This window comes from Centruroides vittatus, unplaced genomic scaffold, assembly GCF_030686945.1.
Source record: "Centruroides vittatus isolate TY-2023 unplaced genomic scaffold, ASM3068694v2 contig_790, whole genome shotgun sequence".
NCBI lineage: Eukaryota > Metazoa > Arthropoda > Arachnida > Scorpiones > Buthidae > Centruroides > Centruroides vittatus.
Window position 1 is genome coordinate 318,598 of NW_027122510.1, and position 11,453 is coordinate 330,050.

Here is an 11,453-nt window from a genome sequence, read left to right on the forward strand (position 1 = left end):
GGCCATACTTTTTACGTATGTGTGTTCCGGCGTAAAAGCGTAAAACAGAAATTGAACCGAAAGCTGATTTCTGATTCAGTTTTCTGCCACACAATTTTACGCATGTGTGTTCTTGGCCTTACTCTCATGACCCGGAAGCATTTTTGGCTACCATGAAAGAAGTTTCTGAATGTGAGATTACACATTTCTAAATAGTATAAACGTAACTTGCTCTACTATATATGAGCCATTGACAGTGAAAGTAATATAAGAATTAAGTGTATATCGAGAAATCTAGCACCAATACAAAATGTAAGTAAGGATGTATTGTTACTCTCTTTTTTCCTGTGGGTAAGTGACGTAAATATTTTGGAAAAACTGACTTACACCACTTTCGTGTTCAATCGTTTATGTTATGAATTCTGTAAATTCCAATTACATCTCTCAAGAAATATGTATAACAGCAGCTGATAATAAATTTCGATATAAAATATAAATTTACATATGACTAAGTATTCAGTTCTATAAATCAAACGGGATCAATTATGAAATTCGATAGAATGAATAATTTTATTCTGTCGGCATTTTGTCGGTATTATCACATTTGAAATTTGAATTCTTTCAATCATCAATGCTTCAAATATCTTCAAATACTACCATATCTAAAAGGTCTAAAAGTCAATGTACCAGAAACTATAATAGAAAAGTCGAGATTTAATTAAAAAAACTTTTTTATTATTGTCGCGTGATGTGTATAATATACAACACAACACCAATTTTCAATAAATAGGATTCACGTTTAATTTTTTCCCATTTCCAACAAAAGCTCTTGCTTTTTCTTTCCTTTTTTCTTGTGTCTCTGGCGTTTAAAACATGCAACTTCGGTATTCAAATAAATCACAGAATTACATATAATTCCGAAAATTTAACAGTTTTAAACCTTCATATAGAAAGTATTTCTAAGAAATTTCAATATAATTGGTTCACAGAGTCCTGAGAAATTCTACAAAATACAGGCCAACACTTACACACCTACACATACAGAATTTTATTCCTATTGTAAGATTCTGAAGGTTTTTACATGTAATATTCTAGAAATTAAATAAAATCTTTTAAAATTAAATGTAATACAGTAGTGAACCGAAAATCGGAATCAATTAGGGACTGGGGTTGTTCAGATTAGGGATTTGTTAAGATTACGATTTATGTACGAAAAAATACATTAACCTATCCGATGTTCAAATTTTTCTCCGTTGCGTGTCGCTTCCTGTTGAATTTTTCTCCGTTGCGTGTCGCTTCGTGTTGAATTTTCGTCGATTTTAAGCCTAACGAAAATTTTTATAATAATAATCGAGGCTATCGTATCGTTAAAAATTATTTCTGCATTTTGTACAAACAAAATAAATATACTGAAGAATATAAAAACATGAAAATTATACTTTAGAAGTAAATTTAGTATCAAAAATGTTCGATCCAGCACGACACAGTCCGACTGAAAATCGTGCCGATCACCAGCGATTCCGATTACCAGGGTGCCGATTTACGAGTCTCTACGGTAATTCGAAAGTTTTAACAAATCTACACATCAAAGAGAACAAGGAACAAATGTTGACAGTCAGTAACTGACTGTTGATATTTGTTTCTTATCCCTTTAGTCATGGGAGATAACGATCTATCTCAGGAACTGATTGTCAACACAGTCAGTTCCTGACTAAATCAGATCTTTATCTTACATGACTAAAGGGCTGACTAAACCAAAAAGACTCATCATGACCCCCAGTCAAATTATCTTAATTCTTAATTTCTATTGGATGAGAAAAATAGTCTAAATACAGGATAGGCGACAAACTCCGAACACGGCACATTGTCCAGTATCCTCTTGTGAATTTGTGTGCCATACTCCATGAGATAACAACTTCTGCCTAAAGAAAGTGATTCGCATAAGCAAGTTATTACAGAGGTAATATAATATCGTTTGTAAACTCTCTCTGTTATTTCCCATATTAGGGATTATTATATTGTTAACACTCTCTAAGTAAGATGAAATATTTAGTTCTTTCATTTGTAATTTCTTTTACTTTTTGTTATTAAAATTTTGTTGTTTACTTGTTCAGTTAGTTGTCGTCCACTTACTTCATCATGGTCTCCTATCTCTTACTCACGTCTCTCCCCGCGTGTCAGTTAATTAGCCCTCCTTTTAATGATAGAAATTTATAAATCGTGAATTAAGCCACGATTAGAAAGAATATTTTAACTGGTGTCAGCATCCTGACGTTGATCATACGATTTTGATCGTCAATAAGCTCAATAATCGCCATCCATCGACGTAGAGGCTAATCAGAACGATTAGTTAGCCGATTAAGAGATACAACGAGTACAATCCAAACTCCGTATCTCCGTCCGTCCTCACACTATTAACATTAGGAAGATAAAAATTTAACTAATTACAAAGCATTCCCTCTTCTATAACAGCCAGGAGAGTAAAAATAGTTAAGCAATCAATAATTTATAAGTAAAATTTCAGTTTTTCGAATGTAAAAGAACAACACAACACACGGGCAATCTGCCAAGGAGATGCCACCAGAAAAGAGTATCTATACAGTTTATATTTCTTCCATTAAGTGGAGACAACCCAAAAAACTCCACGTGGTGAGCTCATTGATGAGGCCAAACCCACGACCGGCAATTTTATTCAACACGACAATTCCGACTATGGAATAGGTCTACTAATTATTAGTACGTCACGCTAACTTTAGTACTTTCCAAACTCAGAATCAATACAAAATGTTTCATAATAGGTAAATTAATTTACATTCTCTATATTTTTCTGATTCGTATATGACATTTTGTAATTTTCTAAGCATTTATTTAAAAAAAATTAAATAAGTAAGAAAGAAGGAACACTTATACTAAACATAATTAAATACTTTTCTTGTATGCTGCTAACTTATGTAATATATCATTATTTTGTGTTATTTATTAACTAAATACAATTCGTATCAAATGAATTATTTTTGCTTTATTTTCCTAAAACTACTTAAGTTTAACTAATTTATTACATGCAAAACTTTTCTTCTGTATAACAGGAAACAGTTTATATATATATAATATTTATTAATTTTCTTTACGTATATATTTTTTCTAGTATTGCTTAAACATACCATTAATTTTAGGAAATTGGTCTCTGTTTAAGTGTTACTAACGTAAACAAAACTCTGAAAGCTCCACGTAGACAGCCCACTTGAACCCACTACTTGCTACTAGTGTTCATTGGTTTTATCCGCCTCAATCACTGTGGGCGCAATATTTTTATATACTCTTAATTTTATGTGTTCAGAAATATATGATTAAAATAATAATAGTAAATTAGACATGATCTAATTCCAAATTTTAAAGCAAAACAAATCTTACTGTTATGAATAATAATTTTCTTAGTTTTTTTTTTTTTTTTTAATTTTTCAATTTTCCGTCCGATGGCGAGATTACTATTAACCAAATTGAAAACAAGTCTGCCCAAGAGGGATTTCTGGTGGTCCCTTTTGGGCAGACTTGTCTTCAATTTGGTTAATTTTCTTAGTTACATTTTGGATAATATTTACAAAAAAGTAAAATATTCCCGTTTTCTCTCGTATATTTATAAAAAATAATTTACTGTTTAATGACAGTCACCTGTTTAAATTTTTTATTTTATATTATCGCAGAATTTCAGCAGACAAGAGTTTTTCTTTGTTAGAACAGGTAAAAAGTTTTAACTAATATTTCTGCCGACTTTTATTTATTGCGTAACATTATTGGTTAATGTCAGCCAGGTATACAAAATGGCGGTGCTTCTAGTAACCTCGATGGCAGGTGTTTTTAGAAAAAAAAAATGTAGATGGTGCTGATAGTAATGACGCCTTCGTATGCAAATACGATCTTCGCTCGAAAATCTGATAAATATTTACCAAATGTAGAATTTAATCACGTGTAAATGAATTTTAGTAACTGCCATCGAAATTGCAACAGTGTTCAAATTGTAATTGTTTCCTTTACACTTATCATGTCATAAATACTTTGAAATTGTACACTATAAACTTGTTTACCTGCAAAATTCTTTCAATTTGTATAAACTTTTCATTTTTGAAAAAACGTGTCCATGGTAAGTTGTTGCTATAGAAATATCAAAACACGAATTCTTTAAATGTAAATACTGTTTTTATTTTACGTTCTAATTTCTCAGTAAGGGAAGATCCTTATTTCTGTGACGGAAATGTAAACTTTTTGTTACGCAATTATTAATGTTAATTGCTTTTTTCTTGTTATTTTCAGTGTAACATTGTTTCTCTGAGTATTTCTTGATTCCGATACAGAAAATACGCATTTTTGGATATGGATGCTTTATACAAAATGTTTCCTGAGAGGAGAGAAGACTTTCCATGGGATGAAAGAGCACTTGTAGAGTTTAAAAAAATTATTAGTAAGTATTATAAAATATATAATTCATTAAGTTTTTATATGGTAAAATTGTATAAAAGTATCATTTGTTTTCTCACAACGACGTGATTTTTAAGTATAATGTTTTAATAACAGCTCAGCATTATTAACTCACATCTTTCTGGAGTAATTTTATAGCATGTATAAAATATATAAATGACAGCAAACAAACTAAATAAATGGTTAAATATATAACTTTTTCGTATTTACATAATATTTTTTCAGATGAAAATGGATTAAAATGTAGAATGGACGACATGTTTCTTCTCGGATTTCTTCGTATCAAAAAGTTTAATCTAGAAGAATCGTTTGAACTGCTGAAGAATTATTATTTTACCAGAATCAACTATCCATTCTTTTATAAAAATCTGCTTCCATCAAAGTTGGAAAGTATTTTGCCTTTAAATATAATAAGAATATTGCCGAAGCCAGATCAACACGGGAGAATTATTATTATAATAGAAGTTGGTAAGATTAATAATTATTTTAAGTTGATGTAAGACTTATAAAAAAGGAAAATTTATTTATTGCAATATTATTTTATAATGTTTTTTCAAATTTTTAATTTTTATTGAAATATCTTATGTTGTTTAGTCGTTAACGTTCGAATTGCTCAATTGCTTTGCTTAATTGAATGAGACCACAGTTTATTAATTACATATGTAATAAAATTTAATATAACATATTATATGATGGATACGTCACGTTTTAGTCTAATATAACGGTTAATGAATTATTCCTTTAAATGTAAAAGAAAAACAGTACATAAATCCCGGATATAACGAACAATTTGAGAAAAGGATTGTTTTCTATTCACAATAGTCCATTATTGTTCCAACGTTTGAGCGTGCGATAGAAAGGTTTAAAGTTTTCCTATAGCACTGTATTTTTGTCCGCCAAATTGGAAGCTGATAAAACAAATGGTTAGTTACTTTATAGTACTTTGTATCCTTGTGTGAGTACCGAGGAGGGGTGAGGAAATCAGACCTCCTCCAAATCGGCCTTCTTGTCAGAGATGGCTTGTTTCCCTTAGTTTATCCCGTAGAGAGAGACGTTACTAGATGTATCAGGTCGAGTGTAGGAGGAAGGGATGTCGTCGATAGGGCGGCTTGCGATATACGAGTAAAATACAACACATTTAACAACTAAATATAAAGACTCATTAATGATTGATTCAGACTTGTCTACGAACATGAACATCGAGGAATTAATTCCCTATTTGTCTCAACGCGTAGGGAGATAAAATTTACAAAAGATTGGGGTCCATACCTCTGGGATAATTCCAGTAAAATCTGGCGTAGGTCATAATCTTTACTCCTCAGGGGCACAAGGTTAAAAATTATAATCCACCTAGACTTAGATGCGGTAGCAGTCGACGAAGGACTCCCCCGAGGGGGGAGAAGAAACGGCTTTTATAAGTTTGTTATGGTAAAATTAGTCAGAAGACTAATTGTTTGGGAGGTAAAGATGTACAACGCATGTGCGGAGGTTAAAGTTGTTCCCGCGACAAAAACAAAGTGGACGAAATTAGACGCTAATTGTAACCGTAAATTTTCCAAAATGAGATAGAGTGCCTGGTCATATGAATGTTTACATATAAAACAGGGAGGTTGAAATTCCTCAGTCAGGTTGCACAGTCGGGAAATTTATAGGATCCATTCGAACAAAAAAGCACAAGAAAAGTTCGGATCTCACACTTGTATACATTTTTCAATTACAGAGAAATGGGATCCTTCGAAGGGAAACGTGCTAGATGTGTACCGTCTTGTGTACCTTTTATCAGATTTAATGCTCAATTTACATCGAACGCAAGTGAAGGGAGTGGTTGTAATTATAAATACTGAAGGAACAAATATTCGACGTTTGTTGCAATCTACACCAAGATTCATCAGAACTTTAATTGTAAGTAATAAAATGATTAATTAGTGTGTTTATTTATTTCGGTTAAAGAATAAGGTAAGGAAATATTTTCAAACTGCTTTAAGAATTTGAACAGAAAGTACGAACGAGTGATTTAAACTGTTTTGAGTTTAAGGTATAAACACAGTATCTTTTAATTGTCGTAATTTGTATAAGTTTGATCGTAACGTTGTAAAACTGTTTAACTGGAAATACAAGGAAAAAATCAGTTTTATTACATCAAATGTTAGGATGTAATATGTAAGGAAAGCAGGTATTTCATTGATTAGCTGAAATTTGAGAAAACAATGGACAGATGCAAATTGAGACCAGATATGGAACGCAAAGGTCCGTCATTATCTATTCAAGAACATCCGATGCAAACCGGAACTCACGTTATTTCAATCCAAATAGTTTCTCCTGAAAAGTGTTAAATAGATGACCGACACGACTCTATTGATATCAGGAAAAGTATGATGAACAGGGGCAAGTCACTAATAATATAAGGTGAAGAGTATATATTTTAAATTTAATAAAGTAAGAAAATATGATTAAAAATTTCAGTCTGCCATTTAGACGATGCTTGATTATACATCAACCAGTGTCTTAATATATAAGTCAGGACTGAAGGAACAAAATATTTGAAATTTGGCAAGGTTATTGGTATATATGGATCATTAATAGTATTAAGTTCTGTGATAATGCAAATTGAAGGAGGGACTTATGTCACATACGACACGTAGAGTGGGATCAAACTTAATGAAAAATTTACTCATTGTAGACATTTACAGTTTTTTAACACCTCGAATTTATCACCTAAAATCAAACTTATGTTTATTATCAATATAATAATTAATACTATAAAAATTACTTTTTAATAAAATTGATAACAAATCATACTACACGAAATTTTCACTTTGTATATGGTTTAGTAGGTTATAAAAGTGAAATCAAGACATTTTATTGACAAGAAAAAACTTTCCTGAACGTAAATTGTGATATAAGTAACATAACGAAAGACTGTTTCATCACGTATTGACTGATGAATATACTGTAAATTTTCGAAAGAATACATTTACTCGCTGTTTCTCTATCATGTCAATGCTAGTCACAGCGTAACGAGCATCACATTCTCTTCTCCATGACGGTTGGGGTGGATGGTCAACAGGCTGACCAGCTACGATTTGTTCGATACATTCAAGGATTCAGATTTCTCACTTCAAAACATCATGGTTAAAGGTGGAATCGGTGCATAGAAGGTTTTCATCTATGCAGAGATTCCACCATTGACCATGGCGTTATTCTCAACTAATATACGATAATCCACGGTTGACCTCCAAACAAGAAGCACAGCAGTTTAAGTTTTCGCACACATTCCAAAAATTGGCAGACAGATGTGGCCACAAGAACGCGCAAGCACATTGACCGAAGATAACCTGACAGAAGCTGGCCGACTTGAACGGAAAGGATTTTCCTTATTTACCTTATATCCAGAGTAGTTACACTTTATTCTTATTCTCTAATGCTGTCCGTCCTGTGGGCACTAAAAGCGCCTCGTTAAGCAAGCTCGTTATGGGATCGGTCAGACCCACAATAAGACCCTTGGGTGGTTCGGGATTGGCTAGACTCTAGTAGTCCATTCGGATAAGTCTAGCCGCTAGACTTATCCAAATGGACTATCATCTGCAAAATTTCTTGACTCGTCCGGATTCTGTCCTGGTTTCTCAAGAGCGGTAGGCAGACATTTTGACCTCTTTAGTATAGTATTCTAATACTGTTTATTTCCGAATGTACGCAAACTTATACAAATAATTGTGTCTTAACTTATATTTAACATTTTACTTTATATTTTATCTGTTTCTTCTAATGAATTAATTTTAAAATGTATTTAAATTAGAGCAATTCTCATCAACTACGATTAAAAGAAATTCATTGTGTAAACGTAGACTCCTTTATCAAAGGACTGTATGAAATTTTTATCCCATTTCTATCCGAAAAATTCCGAAACAGAGTAAGTAATTTCTGTTTTAAACCTGAGATATTCACAATAAAGTATAAATGCAAATAACAAAAATATTTCATTTGCAGTATTTTATTACATTGGATGTATTTTGTATTATTATTCTTTTTAATCATAATTCAAACTTTTGAGTATGCAATCTCACAATATGCCAATAAGTGCAATATGAATTTTAAACTAAAAATTTTAGCATCATAAAATAGTACAATTTATTTATTTTTGTCACTTTATGAATTAATTTTCGCTTAACTAATTGCTTGATTATAAAGGAAATTTTATACTATTATAACGTTTGTAAATAATTTTTTTTTTATTTCTTTAAGGTGAATATGCATAAAGAAGTGACAACTTTGCATGAATTTATTGATCCAAAATATCTTCCAAATGCCTATGGAGGAGAATTACCCGATTCCGATCCACGTGAGTTCATTGAAATAGTGAAACAAAACGAAGATTTCTTTCGACAAAACGAAGAATATGTGAAGAAGTACGACGAAGAATTCCAACGAATATTCTCTGAAGAAACAATCGAGTATAGTGACGAGGATAATTTGAATTCCGAAGACAAAGTTATAAAAAATGAAGTAGAATAGAAATTCAACCGTATTAAGCAGGGTCAAGAAAATTACGCAAAACACTACAAAGAAAATGCTACACTACAAGTCAGTTTTAAATGCTATTTGCAGATTTATTCTGTTACTTACGATAAAATCAGTACAATTTAAATATTTTCAAAACATTTGAATTTGCAATATACCGAACTTATTTGATGTATACCACTGATGATTTTACTTAAGAGTTTAAAGCTATCAATTAACATATGTATGGACTATTTTATTTTAATATAATTGTAATGAATATATAATTAAATAAACAAATTATAATTAAATTAAATAAACCGTTAGTTATTTAAATTTAAGAATGCATTTGAGTATATTCTACAATTTCTGTTATACAGGTATCGTTTGATTAACACGATTAATTAACTCGTCGACTAGAATCGCGTACTTCAAAACCGTATTAATCAAATACAATAGTACCTCGGTACTCGATCGAACAATTACGACCCGCTTGAACAAATTTTAGGTTAATAACCAATAACAAATTTTAATTTTTTCGTCAATAAATAAAAAACTTTTTCTGTGATTAAATTGAGGAACAAATTAAAAAATCCAGCAACCAGTTGCTTAACTTTCTGGAAAACATTTGGTGGCGCCATCTGTTATCATATTATATTTTAGAACGATTTTATGTTTTTAATTATAAAATGGCAAAAAGCTTTATTTTCAAAGTTGGAATGGGTTTTATAAAAAACAAATTGTAAATGCTAGTAACAAGTAAAATCGTTATTAGGTTTGATCCTACTGAAGATACACACGATTTCCTTTATCTCCCTATCTCCTCGATTTTTAATCAACCAAAATTTACCAGTATCAATTCCCCAAATAAACATATGTCCATACCAAATATCAGATATTTTTGGAAAAAAGCGCAAGAGTTATTAAGCTTCAAACAGGATGAAAAAATCACGCCACACACAAACATTCAAATACATACAGAAACCTCCTCCCCCGCATTTCTGGAGGTTTCGAGGTGTCGTAAGTCTAAAATAGTAAAAATCTTGATGGGTCGGATTCTCACCGATTAAAATAAAATAAAAATAAATTGAAAGCTTAGAGCTGCTACATTTGTCAGATAAAATTATACTCGATCTTGCTTGCTTTTCTTTTTTCCGGCTGTTAAATATAACGGGGGGAATGTATGGCGACCAGTAAAAAATGACCGTTAAGATTTTTACAGTTTTGAACTTACAGGGCTTTGAAATGTAGAGAAATAAAATGAAATGCATGTGTTTTTTTGTATTTATGGATGTTAGTGTGTGTTTGACCGGTGTTTGTCACTCTGTTTGGAGCTTAATAAGTCTTGTGCCTTTTGTCGAAATTTTCTGAAAATTTTCAGGGAGATTTGCGTATTAGAGAAATTGATGCTAATAAATTTTGGCGATTAATAAGCGGTGAAGCAATCTTCTGTTGGCCTATTCATATTACTAGAAAAAGTATCTCATTCAAGAATATCACTGTACATTGTACAGTACCAGAAAGCAGCCCTGTGCAATATACAACCCGATGAAGCTATAACGCACATATTCTTTATAGCTTCATAGGGCGTAACAAGCTGGAATTGGGAGATCCCAATTAGAGGTTCATTTCTTTCCTCGTTTATTGGGTGTTTTTTATTTTTATAAAAGTAGTTCTGTACAAAATCTTGTAAAATAATATAGAAAATCGTTCGGTTTAGAAGGAATTCGGAAATACAGAATTTGTAAGAATTTTATTATTTTATTGTCGGGAAATTATTGCGATTTAAATTAATTTTAATTATAATTGTAACAAAAAAATTTTTTAATTGTTAATTGTAGAAAGTGTCGATTGAATGCCTGTTGAGGAAATATGAACAAGTCGGAAACACAAGTTTAAAGTGTATGTTCGATTATTATGCCTTTGTGTCCTTAATTATAGCTCAAATTTATCTTTGTATACTAAGTACAGTATTTTTTTTAGTATTAAGTAAGTACAGTATTTATTTATTATCAGCACTTATTATACTGAAATTTATGGATGCAGATATTTAGTCTTACTGATTAGAAATAATATTTTTTTTTTTTTACAGGTGAAATAAATAAAAAATATTATTTCTGATCTGTAAGACTAAATATCTGCATTCCATAATCCAGAATAATAAGTCCTGTTAACAAATAAAAAAATACTAATATACAAAATAAATTTTAAATTTACTTACATACAGTTTAATATGATCTATAATCACAATTTCTAGTGGTCTATAAACGGTAATTAGTAATATTCTTAAAATATTTACAGCATTAAAAGTAGTAAAATACAGTGAAACCTGTCCACACGGAATCTTAATAAAGCAAATACATAACGAAATGGAGCGTTTTCTATATATAAAAAAAACCTGTTTGATACGAAAACTTGCTAATGCAAAAAAAGTATTCGATATTGCGCTACTCCAGTTTACACCAGAAGCAAATACTTAGGTTTTTAAGTTCATTTCGTTACAG